This window comes from Aegilops tauschii, chromosome 1 (genome assembly GCF_002575655.3).
Source record: "Aegilops tauschii subsp. strangulata cultivar AL8/78 chromosome 1, Aet v6.0, whole genome shotgun sequence".
In the NCBI taxonomy this organism is placed as follows: domain Eukaryota; kingdom Viridiplantae; phylum Streptophyta; class Magnoliopsida; order Poales; family Poaceae; genus Aegilops; species Aegilops tauschii.
This window is the reverse complement of record NC_053035.3, coordinates 418,012,853-418,035,578: the sequence shown is the minus strand read 5'-3', so window position 1 is coordinate 418,035,578 and position 22,726 is coordinate 418,012,853.

Genomic DNA, 22,726 nt, shown 5'->3' with positions numbered 1-22,726 from the left:
GATGTGTGATTACACGGGCCAGAAGGATGATCCTCTTCGACACAGTCCAGATGACTTACCTGAGGACGTCATTGATGATACAACCAAGTCGCTTCTGAACGAGAGCCTGGCAGATTGCGGGAGAGTGGGCTTAAGCCCTTTCTGCAAGACTAACCCGGCTCCAGCGGTAAAACATTGACCTGAATACTTCTCCTTCCATTTTAACGATTTTGTCTTAACTCACTAACCTTTGTTGTATTTTACAGGCTAATGATAAATTCTGGAAGGTCAAGTATGACCACGAAGCTGCCAAGAAAGCCAGAAAAGTTAAGAAAGCCGCCAGGAAAGCCGCTCCCCGTAAGAAGGGGAGTAAACCTAGTGCCTCGGACCTGCTTCGTCTGGAAGACACCTCCGAGTCAGAGGTAGCTCTTGACTCTTTAGGCTCCTTTTTTAACCATCTTATTGACACGGATTATCAGCAGGAGGACACCGGAACGAGTCATGAAGTGAATGAAGAGGTAACTATAATTTCCTCCGACTCCGAGCCTTTGCCGAGACGGAAAGTCCGAAGAGTAACCCGGAAAGTAAGATTTTCACATCCTTTAGCTTATCAAGATCCTCAATTTCTTTCGAAGCGTCAGATTTATGAAAGTCGGAGGCAAACCCGGACCAGCAAAGATGCAGACCTCTCCTCCGGCTTACCCGAAGCATCAAGGAAGCGCCGGACTGAGGTTATCTCCGACTTATATTCTTTGTATCCTTTGGCGGGCGCCCCTCGTCAACCCCTTAATTCTTCTGACTCAAACTACCAGGGAACTTCGCCTTCCTCCGGCGACTCAATGCAGTCCAGCTTGCCGGATTTCAAAACCGCTCCCGGGTAATGATGATCAGTTGATTTTGCGCTTATCTTACTCATGTTTTTGCACTAACCCTTTGACTTGCAGTGTACAAGTGAAGCCCAGCAAGAGGGCGAAGAAAAATAAGCCGGCCGAAGAGCCGGTCCTGGCTGAGCCGGAACTCAGAACGGCTACTCCTAATGTCTCTGCTGACGAGTCGCCGGCTGTACCATCTCCTGATGCCACCGCTGCTCCAACTGTTGAACAAGCTATAGAAGGTTCTGATAACCCGGAGATCCCCAGCCCGGCTCATCCAGATGATCCAGACGTTGAGATCACCCGGATTGAGTTTGTCGAACCGGGACAACCTACCGTGCTGGCCAAGTGCTCTGCCAAGGAAGAACTTCTGGAGCGCCGCCGGGCCAAGTTGAACATCACTGATTATGCTCATCTGAGCATTGAAGATATTGTCTTTGGCTATGTAAATCAAGTGCACAACAGCCGGGATCTGGAGATTGAAATGGTGAAATAAATACAGCAAAAATCTGAGGTATAACTCTCTTTCTTACTTCATAGTTATACTTACCATGCCAGCCCCCAAGTCTATTACTTATAATAAAATATGTTGTAGACTTAATACCGGCTTAGTAATCACTGCAAGAAAACCGGCTTACCTGGTAGCACTCAAGGTCCGGTTTAATCAGCATATCTGAATCGGTCCTTACCTTGTTTTAATCAAGTAGTTGAACAACAATATGCATTAGCCCCAAGTGCCAAGTACCTGTGCTCGCAAAGTGCTTGGGACTTATTTGCATGAACCGCCACTGTAAATAGAGCTCTTCGGCATACATTAGCCCCCAAGTGCCAAGTGTCTTTGCTTGCAAAGTGCTTGGGACTTAATGTTGTATTATAATCACCCTAACTGTGACCCGGAATTTAAATAGGCCGCCGTCAAGCAATTTGAATCGAAGATCTCTGATTTAAAGAACTGCCTGAAGACTCAAGAAAATGAAACCCAAAAGGCCAACTCCAAATTTGAAATCAGTGTATCTGCTCAAGAGAAACTGAAGAAGAAATTTGAAGCAGAAAGAAAAGCCTGGGCGGATGAAAAGGCGGCTTTGCTCAGCCGGGCCGAACAAGCGGAGGCCACTCTTGCTGGAACAGCCGCCGAGCTATCCGGCTTAAAACACCATGTTTCTCAGATGGTCTCCGCAATCTTTGGTAAGCTACTCGAAGTGCTTTAGCTAGTTTACATCTTTTCCAAAGAGCATCTCAATTGTCATCAGCTTACCTGTCTTTGCAATGCAGGCCCCAGGAGCTCCAATCTTAATCAAAATGTGCTGACAAAATTGAAGGCGGTTTATACCTTGGTAGAGCAACTTTACACCGGGTCACAATGTGCCTTAGCCGTTGTGGCTCTGTCAAATGAAGTTCCCACTCACTTGGCGGATGTACTCAGGCGGCTTGACGTACTTCCTCAACGCTTCCAAGAATTGAGACGGGCTTCTGCAAGAGCCGGAGCTATAGCCGCTCTGAGCCGGGCCAAGGCGTTTCTACCGGAGCTAGACCCGGCCGACATCGCCCTTGGGTATCCCAGCTTGAAGGAAGACGGCACCCCCTTTGACCAGAAGGACTTCGCCGCGTGTGTGAAGAGCGTACGCCCTGTGGCCACTTTGATTGGCAATGACACAGATCTTACCAAATATCAACCGGGCTATGACGCGGAGAATCAGAGAATCCCAACACCACGCTATGAAGCAGTCAGCCTGATTCCTCCAACTCATAAGCATACCTTCGCCCCTGAAGTTGACCCGGCCGGGTTAATTGATGATGAGGCTCAATTTGAAGCCTTGAGTGGCATTGACTGGAAATCATCAACCTTCCAGGTCATGGAAACAGCCGGAGGAGCGGAGAGGGATGACCCGGAAACGTCAGGCCAACAACACCCTTGATCTCGCAGGCGGCTCATGGTTATGTCTTAAAAGACGATGCCTCACCATTTGGACTCGGGGAGTCATGTAATAGAGTAGGACAAACACTTAATTTTGTCGTGCCATCGCGCACGTGTGTAGCGCTCAACATTGTTTAAGCTGCCCTTTTATATTCTTCCGGGTTAAGCTTGATCCTCTGTTTTCCTTATGTTTAAAGAGCTGTCTTTAATTGTCCTGCATAGAAAAACAAATCACAAGTCCCTTGGCGGCTTACCGCATGGAGAGTCATACACTTTACATATAACCCGGAATCATAACAAACCGGTTCTCCATTATATCTTTGAGACAACCATAACAGCATACCTGTGATCCTTCAAGTAAACCTCCGATTTATGTGATCCGAACAATGAGTAAAGACCCCACTATGTAACATGATGCTTATCATGTGTGATCAACTTTATTGACCAAAGATAAGCCGGTGGAGTAGAAAATACCCTTGAACACTTTATATATAATCAAAAGAACTTGTTTGCAACAAAGAGACTTCAAAAATTTTGAGGCTTCTGATTCAAATACGACCAGAGAACCGTCCCAAAGGGGTTAAGCTAAGATTCGAATACGATCATACAGCCCCCAGTGGCTTTGGCGTTGCCGATCAAGAGGCTATCGACAGCTATGTTCTCTTTGTTTCGAATACGACCTATGTTTGAACAGGAAGCCCCCAAATGATCTTGAAAGTTGTTTAACGACGCTGATTCGAATACGATCCACGTCGGTTCCCAAAGGGGGTTGAGCTATGATTCAAATATGACCAAGAAACTCCCCAGTGAGCTCGGCAATATGCCAATCAAGTGGGTATCGACAGCTATGTTCTCTTTGGTTCGGATACGACCTATGTTTGAACAGGAAGCCCCCAAGTGATCATATATTTAACGGCTAGATTCGAATACGATCATAAGCCGGATCAGCCTCCAAGTGATCATGTGATATCATAATGAAAATAACCATGACACATTTACCTTTGGAGGGAAAAAAGGACAGAGGTCCTGCTTTATTATTCATCATAATATATACATGGCTATAGAAATATGTACATTATGAGAGCCGGTGGCTCAGGTGTAATAAGGCCGAAGCTGAGCTATATTCCACGGCCGGCGGGTCTCCTCCTCCGACTTACGTGAATCTTTGTGCTCTCGAATATCGATGAGGTAGTATGACCCGTTGTGCAAGTTCTTGCTGACCACAAAGGGCCCTTCCCAAGGTGGGGATAGCTTGTGTGCATCTGTTTGATCCTGGATGAGCCGGAGCACTAAATCACCTTCCTGAAAGGTCCTGGACTTAACCCGGCGGCTGTGATAGCGGCGCAGGTCTTGTTGGTAAATCGCCGAGCGAGCTGCTGCTACATCACGTTGTTCGTCCAACAAGTCAAGAGCATCTTGACGCGCCTGCTCATTATCCGCCTCGACATAAGCCGCCACTCGAGGCGAGTCATGACGGATGTCGCTCGGGAGGACCGCCTCAGCTCCGTAAACCATGAAGAAAGGTGTGTAACCCGTAGACCTGTTAGGAGTAGTATTGATAGTCCATAATACAGAAGGTAATTCCTCCACCCAACAACCTGGCGTCCGTTGCAAAGGGACCAAAAGCCGGGGCTTGATGCCCTTCAAGATTTCCTGATTGGCTCTCTCAGCTTGACCATTGGATTGGGGGTGAGCCACTGATGAAACATCAAGCCGAATATGCTCTTGTTGAAAAAAATCCGCCATGGCGCCTTTAGATAGATTGGTACCATTGTCAGTTATAATGCTGTGTGGAAAACCAAAGCGAAATATAACCTTTTTCATGAACTGAACCGCCGTGGCTGCGTCACACTTACTAACTGGCTCTGCCTCAACCCACTTCGTGAATTTGTCAACCGCCACCAAAAGGTGGGTCTTCTTATCTTTGGAACTTTTGAAAGGCCCAACCATATCAAGCCCCCAAACTGCAAACGGCCAAGTGATTGGAATCATCCTCAACTCTTGAGCCGACACGTGAGCCCGTCTTGAGAACTTCTGACAACCGTCACATTTACTAACCAAGTCCTCTGCATCAGCATGAGCCGTAAGCCAATAAAAACCATGACGAAAAGCCTTGGCCACCAGGGATTTTGAGCCGGCATGATGGCCACAATCCCCCTCGTGAACCTCTCGTAAAATTTCTTGACCCTCCTCAGGGGAAACACAATGCTGAAAAGCTCCAGTGACACTGCGATGATGCAGCTCGCCATTGACAATTATCATTGACTTAGACCGCCGGGTTATTTGTCTGGCCAAAGTGTCATCCTCAGGCAATTCTCCCCGGGTCATGTAAGCCAAGTATGGCACTATCCAATCTGGGATAACGTGGAGAGCCGCCACCAACTGTGCTTCTGGGTCAGGAACAGCCAAGTCTTCCTCTGTAGGTAACTTGACAAAGGGGTTATGCAGAGTATCCAAGAAAGTATTAGGTGGCACCGGCTTTTGCTGAGAGCCTAACCGGCTTAATGCGTCAGCCGCCTCGTTCTTTCTGCGATCGATGTGCTCTACTTGGTAACCCTGAAAATGTCCAGCAATGGCATCAACTTCGCGGCGATAAGCCTCCATGAGGGGGTCCTTGGAATCCCACTTGCCTGACACTTGTTGGGCCACCAAATCTGAGTCGCCAAAGCACCTTACCCGGCTTAAGCTCATCTCCTTAGCCATCCGAAGACCATGTAGCAAGGCCTCGTACTCAGCTGCATTGTTAGTACAGGGAAACATCAACCATAGTACATAACAAAACTTGTCACCTCGAGGGGAAGCTAACACAACTCCAGCCCCCGAGCCCTCCAATTGCCTGGATCCGTCGAAGTGAATAGTCCAGTATGTATTATCCGGTTTCTCTTCAGGCACCTGCAGCTCTGTCCAATCGTTGATGAAATCCACCAATTCTTGAGATTTGATAGCAGTGCGTGGCTCGTACTTTAGACCATGAGGCCCGAGTTCTATGGCCCACTTAGCAACTCTTCCTGTGGCTTCTCTGTTTTGGATGATATCTCCTAGGGGAGCAGAACTAACCACAGTGATAGGGTGGCCTTGGAAATAATGCTTAAGCTTCCGGCTTGCCATGAACACCCCATAAACAAGCTTCTGCCAATGTGGATACCGTTGTTTAGACTCAATAAGTACTTCACTAACGTAGTAAACCGGCCGCTGAACCGGATGTTCCTTACCCGCCTCCTTACGCTCCACCACCACAGCCACACTGACGGCTCGTGTGTTAGCGGCTACATACAACAACAAGGGCTCCTTATCGATAGGAGCAGCAAGGACTGGCGGCTCAGCCAGCTGTCTTTTCAAATCCTCAAAAGCAGCATTAGCAGCATCATTCCAGACGAAGTCATCTGTTTTCTTCATCATCTGATATAGTGGCATGGCCTTTTCACCTAACCGGCTTATAAACCGACTCAAAGCAGCGATGCGACCCGCCAGCCGCTGGATGTCATTTATGCACGCCGGCTTAGCCAGAGAGGTGATTGCCTTGATCTTCTCCGGGTTAGCTTCAATGCCTCTGTGAGAAACCAGAAAACCCAAGAGCTTGCCTGCAGGAACACCAAAGACACACTTGGCCGGGTTAAGCATCATCTTGTAGACCCGGAGATTATCAAAGGTCTCTCTGAGATCATCTATCAAGGTCTCCTTTTCTCTGGATTTGACCACGATATCATCCACATAGGCATGAACGTTGCGCCCAATCTGATTATGAAGACAATTCTGCACGCAACGCTGGTAAGTCGCCTGTGCGCTCTTGAGCCCAAAGGGCATAGACACATAACAGAAGGCTCCAAAGGGAGTAATGAACGCCGTCTTCTCTTGGTCCTTAACAGCCATTTTGATCTGATGGTAACCAGAGTACGCATCCAAAAAACTCAAACGCTCACAACCTGCCGTAGCATCAATAATTTGATCAATACGGGGGAGAGCAAAAGGATCAGCCGGACAAGCCTTGTTTAAATCCGTATAGTCCACACACATACGCCAGGTGCCATTCTTCTTGAGCACTAGCACCAGGTTAGCTAACCATTCTGGATGAAAGACTTCAACGATAAACCCGACCGCCAAGAGCCGGGCTACCTCCTCACCAATGGCTTTCCGCCTCTCCTCATTAAACCACCGGAGGAATTGCCTGACTGGCTTAAATTTTGGATCAATATTGAGAATGTGCTCAGTGAGTTCTCTTGGTACACCCGGCATGTCAGAAGGTTTCCATGCAAAGATGTCCCTATTCTCACGGATGAACTCGATGAGCGCGCCTTCCTATTTCGGATCCAGATTGGCACTGATGCTGAACTGCTTAGATGAGTCACCTGGAACAAAGTCAACAAGTTTAGTCTCATCGGTAGACTTAAATTTCATTACCGGCTCATGCTCCGCGGTTGGCTTTTCAAAGACGTCATATCTGTCGGGTCAACATTATCCTTGTAAAACTTCAACTCCTCTGTTGCACAAACAGATTCAGCGTAAGCAGCGTCACCTTCCTCACACTCCAAGGCTATCTTTCAGCTGCCATGAACCGTAATGGTCCCATTGTGACCCGACATCTTGAGCTGCAAATACACGTAACACAGCCGTGCCATGAACTTGGCGTAAGCCGGCCGCCCAAATAAAGCATGGTACGGGCTTCTTATTTTAACCACCTCAAAAGTCAGTTTTTCCGCCCTGTAGTTGTACTCATCTCCAAAGGCTACTTCCAGCTCGATCTTACCGACTGGATATGCCGACTTACCGGGCACCACCCCATGGAAAACAGTGTTGGACTGGCTGAGGTTTTTATCAGTTAATCCCATACGACGGAAGGTCTCATAATAGAGGATGTTGATGCTACTGCCTCTGTCCATGAGCACTTTAGTGAATTTGTACCCCCCAACCTGAGGAGCCACCACCAAGGCCAGGTGACCTGCATTATCAACCCGGGGAGGGTGATCTTCCCTACTCCACACAATAGGCTGCTCAGACCATCTTAAATAGCGTGGAACCGCCGGCTCAACAGCATTTACAGCCCTCTTATGAAGCTTCTGGTCTCGCTTGCACAGACTGGTAGTAAACACATGATACTGCCACCATTGAGCTGCTTTGGATTGGTCTGGTATCCCCCTGCTGCTGCTGATTACCCTGGCCAGATTGTTGATTAAATCCTCCTTGAAAATTCTGAGAATTGGAATTAGAGCCGCCGCCCGGGCCATGAAAGCCGCCGGCGCCTGAGCCGCCGCCCTGCCCATTGTTGCCATTAAAAGCGTTGGAATTTTTGAAGGCTTTCATGATTGCGCAGTCTTTCCATAGATGAGTGGCCGGCTTCTCCCTAGAGCCATGCCTTGGACAGGGCTCATTCAACAATTGCTCAAGCGTCGGGCCTGACCCGCCGGCTCGGGGAGGTGGTCTCCCCTTACGTCGGTGGTTGTTACCCTGCGCATTGGTGTTGGCCACAATCTCCATACTGCCATTAGCCTTACGTTTGTTACCTCCCTGGTTCACCGGGTTATGCTGAGGGCCCTTGCCGTTGCCATTCTTCTTTCCCTTCCATGTCCTTTCATCATCAGACGCGGGATCTTGGTACTATCAGAGTCGGCGTACTTGACCAGAGCCGCCATCAGCGTACCCATATCATTGCAATCGCGCTTGAGCCGCCCGAGTTTCATCTTCAGGGGCATAAAACGACAATTTTGCTCCAACATTAAGACTGCAGAGCCGGCATCCATCTTATCAGACGAATGTATTATCTCTTTGACCCGGCGAACCCAATGGGTTGTAGACTCGCCCTCTTGCTGCTTGCAGTTAGTCAAATCCACAATTGCCATAGATTGTCTACATGTATCTTTGAAGTTTTGGATGAACCGGGCTTTTAGCTCTGCCCATGACCTGATAGAATTAGGCGGCAGTCCTTTCAACCAAGTGCGGGCAGTCCCATCCAACATCATGGTGAAGTATTTGGCCATTGCCGCTTTGCTGACCTCCCGCAACTCCATAGCCATCTCGTAGCTCTCGATCCATGCTCCGGGTTGTAAATCAGCCGTGTAATTAGGTACCTTCCTAGGTCCTTTGAAATCCTTGGGCAGACGTTCATTACCGAGAGCCGGCACCAGACAAGGGACACCTCCGGTCCTCGTAGGTACGCCCGCCTCGATAGAAGCCGTCGGGTAAACCGGGAGGGGCTGGTAAGCTGTCAGCTGAGCCGCCTGCTCCGCCTCTTGTCGTGCTCTGTCTTGGTCTACCGCGTTAAAGGCTCCATTATGTGTCGGGCCATGGCCAGCTGGCAAGTCACGGCGGCGGACGTTGCTTGAGCTGGTCGCTGAAACCATGTGTCTGCTATAACTTGGGCTCCGGTTTGGACGAGGGGTTGAATGAATCCTGTCCCGGCTATATGAATATGCCTCCTGTTGCGCCAGAGCCGTCTGAAGAAGTTCTCTGACCCGGCGGGTTTCGACCGCCGTCGGAGAGTCGCCCTCGACTGGGAGAGCCGCCAGCCGCGCCGCTGCGGCGATCATGTTTTCCAACGGGTTGGCATAATGACCCGGTGGTATAGGCACGTATTGAGGCAGGGCAGTGTTCACACGGGGAGGCCCCATCACTTGCGGTTGAATCGGCGTTCCAGCCCCGGGTGCCGTCATTTCTGGCGGGTTACTGGGCCCTGCACCAGGCGTGTTGAAGAGGTTTTGAGGATCGTAAACCAGAGGGAGTAGAGATTGAGCCTTCTGATGCCTCCTTCTCATGATCTCATTGGATGCGTTCTGATCCACCGTGAGCCGGAAAGACTGCGCCTGAATCAGCTGAGTCTGGGCGTCGAGAGCCGCCCGCTCTGCATCCATCCTGATCCCTTCCGCTGCCAGATCTTCCTTGGCTCTTGCTATGTCCAATTTTAGTTGTGCTACTTCTGCATCATGTTGAGCTTGATCCGCTGGGACGACCGTGGCAGTTAATAGGGCCGTCATCTTATCTGTGAGATCCATTAGCACCTGAGCCGGCGAGTGCACAGTGCCTCCTACCCCAGCGGCGGGGTTTTGAACAGGTTGTGTGCCGTCCATGAAGATTCCAACCCGGCTTGGCGGCTCTAAGGGGACCGGAATACTGTCGCCATCGGAACAACCCCTGAGCCTGCCATCTTGAAGTTGATATAACGAGTTGGTCTCATCTGTGGACGACTCGCCGTCAGAGCGGGCGGCCGTCTCATCGCCAGATCCAGATCCTTCAGAGAGTCCTCCATGGACGCATCCCATGAAAGCACACTTCAAGGCAGGCAGAGTCCGGGCAGGTCTAGCACGCTGAGCCGTCTCGACGAGGTCGGTGCAGAGGTCCGGCTCAGGGCCCGGCTCGCCAATCTTGCCAATGAAAACATGGATTCCGCCGAAGGGGACCCGGTACCCGTACTCGATTGAGCCGGCGTCGGGGCCCCAGCCTGCGTCGTCGATGTAGAGCTTGCCGCGACGACTCTTGGTCATCCGGCCCACAACGTATCCCTTGAGCCCTTCAAAGCTGCCCTTTAAGAACTCAAATCCACCGTGCGCTGGCCCCACGGTAGGCGCCAACTGTCGTGGAATTGTCACGGCAGATGTCCTCGTGCAAGGACTTAGTCGTGGAGCCATCGCAACTAGGAAGCTTAAAGGGGTTAAACGGGACAAAGGACACGAGGATTATACTGGTTCGGCCCCTTACGGTGAAGGTAAAAGACTACTCCAGTTGAGGTTGGATTACTTAGGGTTTCGATGACCAGGGAGCTAAACCGCTGCGCCTAGTTATCGATCTGATCTTACTTGTCCTGAACCGCCGCTGGGTCGTCCCTTTATATAGAGAGGTTAACGCCCAGCGGCTCTCAGAGACCCGGCCGGCTTATAAACAGTGTCCGGCTTGGACTCTTAACTATTCTTGCCTTACACTATAAGTCATGCCTTAACGACGGGTTATCGCTACGGGCCTTAAGCCGCCTCTAGGCCCTAGGCCCATTATTGAACCGCCATCCTCAAGCTTGATATTGGGCTTCACGTGATGATCGTCATGACATAACCCGGCCCTTTCCGGGCGGGTGACTCCAGTAGTTATATCCCCAACACTTTCCTAGCAAACCGTTGTTTGGCTAAGTTACCGCTTTTGCTCAGCCCTTCTTATAGCGTTGCTAGTTGCAGGTGAAGTTGAAGTTGGTTCCATGTTGGAACATGGACATTTTGACATATCACAATATCTCTTATTTAATTAATGCATCTATATATTTGGTAAAGGGTGGAAGGCTCGGCCTTATGCCTGGTGTTTTGTTCCACTCTTGCCGCCCTAGTTTTCCGTCATACCGGTGTTATGTTCCTTGATTTTTGCATTCCTTACGCGGTTGGGTGATTTATGGGACCCCCTTGATAGTTCACCTTGAATAAAACGCCTCCAGCAAGGCCCAACCTTGGTTTTACCATTTGCCACCTAAGCCTTTTCCCTTGGGTTTTCGCGAGCCCGAGGGTCATCTTTATTTAAACCCCCGGGCCAGTGTTCCTCTGAGTGCTGGTCCAAACTAGAGCCCTTTGCAGCGCCACCTCGGGGAAACTTGAGGCCTGGTTTTTGTTGTACGGACTGCTCATCCGGTGTGCCCTGAGAACAAGATATGTGCAGCTCCTATCGGGATTTGTCGGCACATTCGGGCGGCTTTGCTGGTCTTGTTTTACCATTGTCGAAATGTCTTGTAAACCGGGATTCCGAGACTGATCGGGTCTTCCCGGGAGAAGGTTTATCCTTCGTTGACCGTGAGAGCTTATAATGGGTTAAGTTGGAACACCCCTGCAGGGTATTATCTTTCGAAAGCCGTGCCCGCGGTTATGAGGCAGATGGGAATTTGTTAATGTCCGGTTGTAGAGAACTTGACACTTGACTTAATTAAAATACATCAACCGTGTGTGTAGCCGTGACGGTCTCTTCTCGGCGGAGTCCGGGAAGTGAACACGGTTGGAGTTATGAATGAACGTAAGTAGTTTCAGGATCACTTGTTGATCATTTCTAGCTTCGCGACCGTTGCGTTGTTTTTCTTCTCGCTCTCATTTGCGTATGTTAGCCACCATATATGCTCAGTGCTTGCTGCAGCTCCACCTCATTACCCCATCCTTTCCTATAAGCTTAAATAGTCTTGATCTCGCGGGTGTGAGATTGCTGAGTCCTCGTGACTCACAGATTCTACCAAAACAGTTGCAGGTGTCGACGATACCAGCGCAGATGACGCAACCGAGCTCAAGTGGGAGTTCGACTAGGAACGTGGTCGTTACTATGTTTCTTTTCCGGATGATCAGTAGTGGAGCCCAGTTGGGACGATCGGGGATCTAGCATTTGGGGTTATCTTATTTTTCAGTTGGATTTGACCGTAGTCGGTCTATGTGTGGATTTTGGATGATGGATGAATTAATTTATGTATTGTGTGAAGTGGCGGTTGTAAGCCAACTCTCGTTATCCCATTCTTGTTCATTACATGGGATTGTGTGAAGATGACCCTTCTTGCGACAATACCTACAATGCGGTTATGCCTCTAAGTCGTGCCTCGACACGTGGGAGATATAGCCGCATCGTGGGCGTTACAAGTTGGTAATCAGAGCCATCCCCGACTTAGGAGCCCCCCTGCTTGATCGAATCGCTGGCGTTGTTGAGTCTAGAAAAAAATGTTTTAAGTCTTAGGATTATATATATCGGAGAATAGGATTCTTTTTACTCCTCAGTCCCTTCGTCGCTCTGGTGAGGCCTCCTGACGTAGAAGTTTTGACTCTTCTCTCCTCAAATTTTCACTAAATTTTTCTTGGATCACGCGGGTATCTTGGAATCATTCCGATGGTTTTGTGACGAGAACATTGTTCTTGGTGCCTCCTGACATTTAGGGGTTGTGGCAGTTGTTGGGGAACGTAGTAATTTCAAAAAAATTCCTACGCACACGCAAGATCATGGTGATGCATAGCAACGAGAGGGGAGAGTGTTGTCCACGTACCCTCGTAGACCGAAAGCGGAGGCGTTAACACAACGCGGTTGATGTAGTCGTACGTCTTCACGATCTGACCGATCAAGTACCCAACGCACGGCACCTCCGAGTTCAGCACACGTTCAGCTCGATGACGTCCCTCGAACTCCGATCCAGCCGAGTGTTGAGGGAGAGTTTCGTCAGCATGACGGCGTGGTGACAATGATGATGTTCTACCGACGCAGGGCTTCGCCTAAGCACCGCTATGATATTATCTAGGTGGATTATGGTGGAGGGGGGCACCGCACACGGCTAAAAGATCAAACGATCAATTGTTGTGTCTATGGGGTGCCCCCTGCCCCCGTATATAAAGGAGCAAAGGGGGAGAGGTGCGGCCAGCCTTGGGGCGCGCCAGGAGGAGTCCTACTCCCACCGGGAGTAGGACTCCCCCCTTTTCCTAGTTGGATTAGGACTTGGGAGGGGGGAAAGAGGAGAGGGAGAAGAAGGAAGGGAGGCGCCGCCCCCTTCTCCTTGTCCTATTCGGACTAGGGGGGAGGGGCGCGCGGCCCAGCCCTAGCCGCCTCTCCTCTCTTCCACCTAGGCCCACTAAGGCCCATTATGTTGCCGGGGGGTTCCGGTAACCTCCCGGTACTCCGGTAAAATCCCGATTTCACCCGGAACACTTCCGATATCCAAATATAGGCTTCCAATATATCAATCTTTATGTCTTGACCATTTCGAGACTCCTCGTCATGTCCGTGATCACATCCGGGACTCCGAACAACCTTTGGTACATCAAAACATATAAACGCATAATATAACTATCATCGAAACGTTAAGCGTGCGGACCCTACGGGTTCGAGAACTATGTAGACATGACCGAGACACGTCTCCGGTCAATAACCAATAGCGGAACCTGGATGCTCATATTGGCTCCCACATATTCTACGAAGATCTTTATCGGTCAGACCGCATAACAACATACGTTGTTCCCTTTGTCATCGATATGTTACTTGCCCGAGATTCGATTGTCGGTATCTTAATACCTAGTTCAATCTCTTTACTGGCAAGTCTCTTTACTCGTTCCGTAATACATCATCTCGCAACAAACTCATTAGTTGCAATGCTTGCAAGGCTTAAGTGATGTGCATTACCGAGAGGGCCCAGAGATACCTCTCCGACAATCGGAGTGACAAATCCTAATCTCGAAATACGCCAACCCAACAAGTACCTTCGGAGACACCTGTAGAGCACCTTTATAATCACCCAGTTACGTTGTGATGTTTGGTAGCACACAAAGTGTTCCTCCGGTAAACGGGAGTTTCATAATCTCATAGTCATAGGAACATGTATAAGTCATGAAGAAAGCAATAGCAACATACTAAACGATCGAGTGCTAAGCTAACGGAATGGGTCAAGTCAATCACATCATTCTCCTAATGATGTGATCCCGTTAATCAAATGACAACTCATGTCAATGGCTAGGAAACATAACCATCTTTGATCAACGAGCTAGTCAAGTAGAGGCATACTAGTGACACTTTGTTTGTCTATGTATTCACACATGTATCAAGTTTCCGGTAAATACAATTCTAGCATGAATAATAAACATTTATCATGATATAAGGAAATAAATAATAACTTTATTATTGCCTCTAGGGCATATTTCCTTCAGTCTCCCACTTGCACTAGAGTCAATAATCTAGTTCACATCGCCATGTGTTTTAACATCAATAGTTCACATCACCATGTGATTAACACCCATAGTTCACATCGTCATGTGACCAACACCCAAAGGGTTTACTAGAGTCAGTAATCTAGTTCACATCGCTATGTGATTAACACCCAAAGAGTACTAAGGTGTGATCATGTTTTGCTTGTGAGATAATTTTAGTCAACGGGTCTGTCACATTCAGATCTGTATGTATTTTGCAAATTTCTATGTCTACAATGCTCTGCATGGAGCTACTCTAGCTAATTGCTCCTACTTTCAATATGTATCTAGACTGAGACTTAGAGTCATCTAGATTAGTGTCAAAACTTGCATCGACGTCACCCTTTACGATGAACGTTTTGTCACTTCCATAATCGAGAAACATATCCTTATTCCACTAAGGATAAATTTTGACCGCTGTCCAGTGATCTACTCCTAGATCACTATTGTACTCCCTTGCCAAAATCAGTGTAGGGTATACAATAGATCTGGTACACAACATGGCATACTTTATAGAACCTATGGCCGAGGCATAGGGAATGACTTTCATTCTTTTTCTATCTTCTGCCGTGGTTGGGCTTTGAGTCTTACTCAATTTCACACCTTGTAACACGGGCAAGAAACTCTTTCTTTGACTATTCCATTTTGAACCACTTCAAAATCTTGTTAAGGTATGTACTCATTGAAAAAACTTATCAAGCGTCTTGATCTATCTCTATAGATCTTGATGCTCAATATGTAAGCAACTTCACCGAGGTCTTTCTTTGAAAAACTCCTTTCAAACACTCCTTTATGCTTCGCAGAATAATTCTACATTATTTTCGATCAACAATATGTCATTCACATATACTTATCAGAAATGCTGTAGTGCTCCCACTCACTTTCTTGTAAATACAGGCTTCACCGCAAGTCTGTATAAAACTATATCCTTTGATCAACTTATCAAAGCGTATATTCCAACTCCGAGATGCTTGCACTAGTCCATAGATGGATCGCTGGAGCTTGCATATTTTGTTAGCACCTTTGGGATTGACAAAACCTTCTGGTTGCATCATATACAACTCTTCTTTAATAAATCCATTAAGGAATGCAGTTTTGTTTATCCATTTGCCAGATTTCATAAAATGCAGCAATTGCTAACATGATTCGGATAGACTTAAGCATAGATACGAGGGAGAAACTCTCATCATAGTCAACACCTTAAACTTGTCGAAAACCTTTTGCGACAATTCTAGCTTTGTAGATAATAACACTACTATCAGCGTCCGTCTTCCTCTTGAAGATCCATTTAATCTCAATGGCTCGCCGATCATTGGGCAAGTCAATCAAAGTCCATACTTTGTTATCATACATGGATCTCATCTCAGATTTCATGGCCTCAAGCCATTTTGCGGAATCTGGGCTCACCATCGCTTCTTCATAGTTCGTAGGTTCGTCATGGTCTAGTAACATAACCTCCAGAACAGGATTACCGTACCACTCTTGTGCGGATCTTACTCTGGTTGACCTACGAGGTTTAGTAATAACTTGATCTGAAGTTCCATGATCATCATCATTAACTTCCTCACTAATTAGTATAGGTGTCACAGAAACTGGTTTCTTCGATGAACTACTTTCCAATAAGGGAGCAGGTACAATTACCTCATCAAGTTCTACTTTCCTCCCACTCACTTCTTTCGAGAGAAACTCCTTCTCTAGAAAGGATCCATTCTTAGCAACGAATGTCTTGCCTTAGGATCTGTGATAGAAGGTGTACCCAACTGTCTCCTTTGGGTATCCTATGAAGACACATTTCTCCGATTTGGGTTTGAGCTTATCCGGATGAAACTTTTTCACATAAGCATCGCAACCCCAAACTTTAAGAAACGACAACTTTGGTTTCTTGCCAAACCACAGTTCATAAGATGTCGTCTCAACGGATTTAGATGGTACCCTATTTAACGTGAATGCAGCTGTCTCTAATGCATAACGCCAAAACTATAGTGGTAGATCGGTAAGAGACATCATATATCGCACCATATCTAATAAAGTACGGTTACGATGTTCGGACACACCATTACACTATGGTGTTCCAGGTGGCGTGAGTAGTGAAACTATTTCACATTGTTTTAACTGAAGGCCAAACTCGTAACTCAAATACTCTTCTCCACGATCAGATCGTAGAAACTTTATTTTCTTGTTACGATGATTTTCCACTTCACTCTGAAATTATATGAACTTTTCAAATGTTTCAGACTTCTGTTTCATTAAGTAGATATACCCATATCTGCTCAAATCATCTGTGAAGGTTAGAAAATAATGATACCTGCTACGAGCCTCAATATTCATCGGACCACATACATCTGTATGTATGATTTCCAACAAATCTGTTGCTCTCTCCATAGTTCCGGAGAACGGCGTTTTAGTCATCTTGCCCATGAGTCACGGTTCGCAAGCATCAAGTGATTCATAATCAAGTGATTCCAAAATCCCATCAGTTTGGAGTTTCTTCATGTGCTTTACACCAATATGACCTAAACGGCAGTGCCACAAATAAGTTGCACTATCATTATTAACTTTGCATATTTTGGCTTCATTATTATGAATATGTGTATCACTACGATGGAGATCCAACAAACCATTTTATTGGGTGTATGACCATAGAAGGTTTTATTCATGTAAACAGAACAACAATTATTCTCTAATTTAAATGAATAACCGTATTGCAACAAACATGATCAAATCATATTCATGCTCAACGCAAACACCAAATAACACTTATTTAGTTTCAACACTAATCCCGAAAGTATAGGGAGTGTGCGATGATGATCATATCAATCTTGGAACTACTTCCAACACACATCGTCACCTCACCTTTTACTAGTCTCTGTTTATTCTGCAACTCCCGTTTCGAGTTACTACTCTTAGCAACTGAACCAGTATCAAATGCCGAGGGGTTGCTATAAACACTAGTAAAGTACACATCAATAACATGTATATCCAATATACCTTTGTTCACTTTGCCATCCTTCTTATCCACCAAATACTTGGGGTAGTTCCGCTTCCACTGACCAGTCCCTTTGCAGTAGAAACACTTAGTCTCAGGCTTAGGACCAGACTTAGGCTTCTTCACTTGAGCAGCAACTTGCTTGCCGTTCTTCTTGAAGTTCCCCTTCTTCCCTTTGCCCTTTTCTTGAAACTAGTGGTCTCGTCAACCATCAACACTTGATGTTTTTCTTGATTTCTACCTTCGTTGATTTCAGCATCACGAAGAGCTCGGGAATTACTTTCGTCATCCCTTGCATACTATAGTTCATCACGAAGTTCTACTAACTTGGTGATGGTGACTAGAGAATTCTGTCAATCACTATTTTATCTGGAAGATTAACTCCCACTTGATTCAAGCGATTGTAGTACCCAGACAATCTGAGCACATGCTCACTGCTTGAGCTATTCTCCTCCATCTTTTAGCTATAGAACTTGTTGGAGACTTCATATCTCTCAACTCGGGTATTTGCTTGAGATGTTAACTTCAACTCCTGGAACATGTCATATGGTCCATGACGTTCAAAACATCTTTGAAGTCCCGATTCTAAGCCGTTAAGCATGGTGCACTAAACTATCAAGTAGTCATCATATTGAGCTAGCCAAACGTTCATAACGTCTGCATCTGCTCCTGCAATAGGTCTGTCACCTAGCGGTGCATCAAGGACATAATTCTTCTGTGCAGCAATGAGGATAATCCTCAGATCACGGGTCAGATCCGCATCTTTGCTACTAACATCTTTCAACATAATTTTTCTCCAGGAACATATCAAAAATAAACACAGGGAAGCAACAACGCGAGCTATTGATCTACAACATAATTTGCAAAATACTATCAGGACTAAGTTCATGATAAATTTAAGTTCAATTAATCATATTACTTAAGAACTCCCACTTAGATAGACATCCCTCTAATCCTCTAAGTGATCACGTGATCCATATCAACTAAACCATGTCCGATCATCACGTGAGATGGAGTAGTTTCAATGGTGAACATCACTATGTTGATCATATCTACTATATGATTCACGCTCGACCTTTCGGTCTCAGTGTTCCGAGGCCATATCTGTCATATGCTAGGCTCGTCAAGTTTAACCTGAGTATTCCGCGTGTGCAACTGTTTTGCACCCGTTGTATTTGAACATAGAACCTATCACACCCGATCATCACGTGGTGTCTCAGCACGAAGGACTTTCGCAATAGTGCATACTTAGGGAGAACACTTATACCTTGATAATTTAGTGAGGGATCATCTTATAATGCTACCGTCAATCAAAGCAAGATAAGATGCATAAAAGATAAACATCACATGCAATCAATATAAGTGATATGATATGGCCATCATCATCTTGTGCTTGTGATCTCCATCTCCGAAGCACCGTCATGATCACCATCGTCACCGGCGCGACACCTTGATCTCCATCGTAGCATCGTTGTCGTCTCGCCAATCTTATGCTTCTATGACTATCGCTACCGCTTAGTGATAAAGTAAAGCATTACAGGGCGATTGCATTGCATACAATAAAGCGACAACCATATGGCTCATGCCAGTTGCCGATAACTCGGTTACAAAACATGATCATCTCATAAAATAAATTTAGCATCATGCTTTGACCATATCATATCACAACATGCGCTGAAAAAACAAGTTAGACGTCCTCTACTTTGTTGTTGCAAGTTTTACGTGGCTGCTACGGGCTTAGCAAGAACCGTTCTTACCTACGCATCAAAACCACAACGATAGTTTGTCAAGTGGGTGCTGTTTTAACCTTCTCAAGGACCGGGCGTAGCCACACTCGGTTCAACTAAAGTTGGAGAAACTGACACCCGCCAGCCACCTATATGCAAAGCACGTCGGTAGAACCAGTCTCGCGTAAGCGTACGCGTAATGTCAGTCCGGGCCGCTTCATCCAACAATACCGCCAAACCAAAGTATGACATGCTGGTAAGCAGTATGACTTATATCTCCCACAACTCACTTGTGTTCTACTCGTGCATATGACATCTACGCATAAAACCAGGCTCGGATGCCACTGCTGGGGAACATAGTAATTTCAAAAAAATTCCTACGCACACGCAAGATCATGGTGATGCATAGCAACGAGAGGGGAGAGTGTTGTCCACGTACCCTCGTAGACCGAAAGCGGAGGCGTTAACACAACGCGGTTGATGTAGTCGTACGTCTTCACGATCTGACCGATCAAGTACCCAACGCACGGCACCTCCGAGTTCAGCACACGTTCAGCTCGATGACGTCCCTCGAACTCCGATCCAGCCGAGTGTTGAGGGAGAGTTTCGTCAGCACGACGGCGTGGTGATGATGATGATGTTCTACCGACGCAGGGCTTCGCCTAAGCACCGCTATGATATTATCGAGGTGGATTATGGTGGAGGGGGGCACCGCACACGGCTAAAAGATCAAACGATCAATTGTTGTGTCTATGGGGTGCCCCTGCCCCCGTATATAAAGGAGCAAAGGGGGAGAGGTGCGGCCAGCCTTGGGGCGCGCCAGGAGGAGTCCTACTCCCACCGGGAGTAGGACTCCCCCCTTTTCCTAGTTGGATTAGGACTTGGGAGGGGGGAAAGAGGAGAGGGAGAAGAAGGAAGGGGGGCGCCGCCCCCTTCTCCTTGTCCTATTCGGACTAGGGGGGAGGGGCGCGCGGCCCAGCCCTAGCCGCCTCTCCTCTCTTCCACCTAGGCCCACTAAGGCCCATTATGTTGCCGGGGGGTTCCGGTAACCTCCCGGTACTCCGGTAAAATCCCGATTTCACCCGGAACACTTCCGATATCCAAATATAGGCTTCCAATATATCAATCTTTATGTCTTGACCATTTCGAGACTCCTCGTCATGTCCGTGATCACATCCGGGACTCCGAACAACCTTTGGTACATCAAAACATATAAACGCATAATATAACTGTCATCGAAACGTTAAGCGTGCGGACCCTACGGGTTCGAGAACTATGTAGACATGACCGAGACACGTCTCCGGTCAATAACCAATAGCGGAACCTGGATGCTCATATTGGCTCCCACATATTCTACGAAGATCTTTATCGGTCAGACCGCATAACAACATACGTTGTTCCCTTTGTCATCGATATGTTACTTGCCCGAGATTCGATCGTCGGTATCTTAATACCTAGTTCAATCTCGTTTCCGGCAAGTCTCTTTACTCGTTCCGTAATACATCATCTCGCAACAAACTCATTAGTTGCAATGCTTAAGTGATGTGCATTACCGAGAGGGCCCAGAGATACCTCTCCGACAATCGGAGTGACAAATCCTAATCTCGAAATACGCCAACCCAACAAGTACCTTCGGAGACACCTGTAGAGCACCTTTATAATCACCCAGTTACGTTGTGATGTTTGGTAGCACACAAAGTGTTCCTCCGGTAAACGGGAGTTTCATAATCTCATAGTCATAGGAACATGTATAAGTCATGAAGAAAGCAATAGCAACATACTAAACGACCGAGTGCTAAGCTAACGGAATGGGTCAAGTCAATCACATCATTCTCCTAATGATGTGATCCCGTTAATCAAATGACAACTCATGTCAATGGCTAGGAAACATAACCATCTTTGATCAACGAGCTAGTCAAGTAGAGGCATACTAGTGACACTTTGTTTGTCTATGTATTCACACATGTATCAAGTTTCCGGTAAATACAATTCTAGCATGAATAATAAACATTTATCATGATATAAGGAAATAAATAATAACTTTATTATTGACTCTAGGGCATATTTCCTTCAGCAGTGTCCCGGGGAGTTGTGCTCTGAGGTGTTGTCGTCACAATTTTATCGTTGCAGTTCTGGAATACCTGAGTTTCGCCGACATCGAAAATCTCTTTTATGCAGTTGTTGGTGAGATCACCTCGACGCCACCCAGTACTGGGGCGGGAGTTCGGGAGTATTGCCATAACTCGTATAATGGATGCTTTTCGAAGGTTGAGGTACACGATTTCCGAAGATTTCTTGGTTATGTGTTGACGGATGGATACAACTGGATCTAGGGGTTTGGGTGATATATTTTGTGTCCCCTGTATCGCCAACACCAGATTGCATAACCAGAAAGTTTCGGGAGTTTATAGGTGGGATTCAAGTAGCTCTTAGCATTTCTTCCCGCAGATATTTGGTTTGTGATTGGGTAATCCTTACCACTTATTTGTTCCTGTTGCACCTTGTTATTTTATTCATCAACCCTTTATCAAGTGGTTTCTCACCTTAATGGAAGTGTGATGATTTACTATGGAATTCATTCGTTCATCCTCATTCAAATGTTTATTGTGAAGACTATATGTTGCAATTTCTATCCGTTGATTCAACTTGTCTATTTGTCTATCAAGATGCTAACAGATGTCACCCTCTTTAGGATGGCTCCGCCAATGCGTCAGAATCCGGAACGCAATGAGGGGAGTCAGGCGAACCCTCCGCCACCACCTCCGCCTCCAGAGGCATGGCAAGCTATCATGGCAGCCACCAACGCCAATGCTCAGATGATTTTGCAACTCTTGCAAGAACGCACCCAAGGGCAAGGCAATCAAGGAAATCAAGGTCAAGGCAACAATCAGCCTCATTTCGCTACCCTCTACCAGTTCCTCGCAAATCAGCCGAAGTCTTTCAGCTACTGTGCCGAGGCCACAGACGCCGATGATTGGCTCGTGGACATCAACAAGCATTTTGAATGTAGCAATGTCAGGCCTGAGGACTTTGTCAAGTTCGCTTCTTTTCAACTCAAGGATCAAGCTGCCGAGTGGTATCAACAATACAAAGATTCCAGAGGAGATCATGTGATTACCTGGGATGATTTCTGCCGAGACTTCAAAGCTCACCACATTCCACAAAGTGTTGTTGAGAGCAAGCGTGAGGAGTTCCGCAATCTCAAGCAAGGCAGCATGTCCGTGTATCAATACAGTACCCAATTTCAGAAACTCGCTCGCTTCGCTAAGCAAGACGTTCCTGATGAAAAGAGCATGATCTATCAATTCAGAGGTGGCCTCAGAGAAGATCTGCAATTACCTCTCATGCTTTTTGAGCCGACCAAGTATGATGATTTCTACAATATGGCACTGAAACAAGAGGCTGCTCAGCTCAAGTGTGAGGCTTCTAAGAAGAGAGTCAGGGACGCAGTTCAGTCTTCTTCTTCCTCACTAGTGGCTGCTAAGCAACAAAAGTTCTGGTTGCCTCCTCCTCCTCCGTTTCGTCAGCCTTTCCAGCAGAAGAACAAAGGTGGCCATGGATCTTCCCACCCACCAAACCCTGGCTATCAG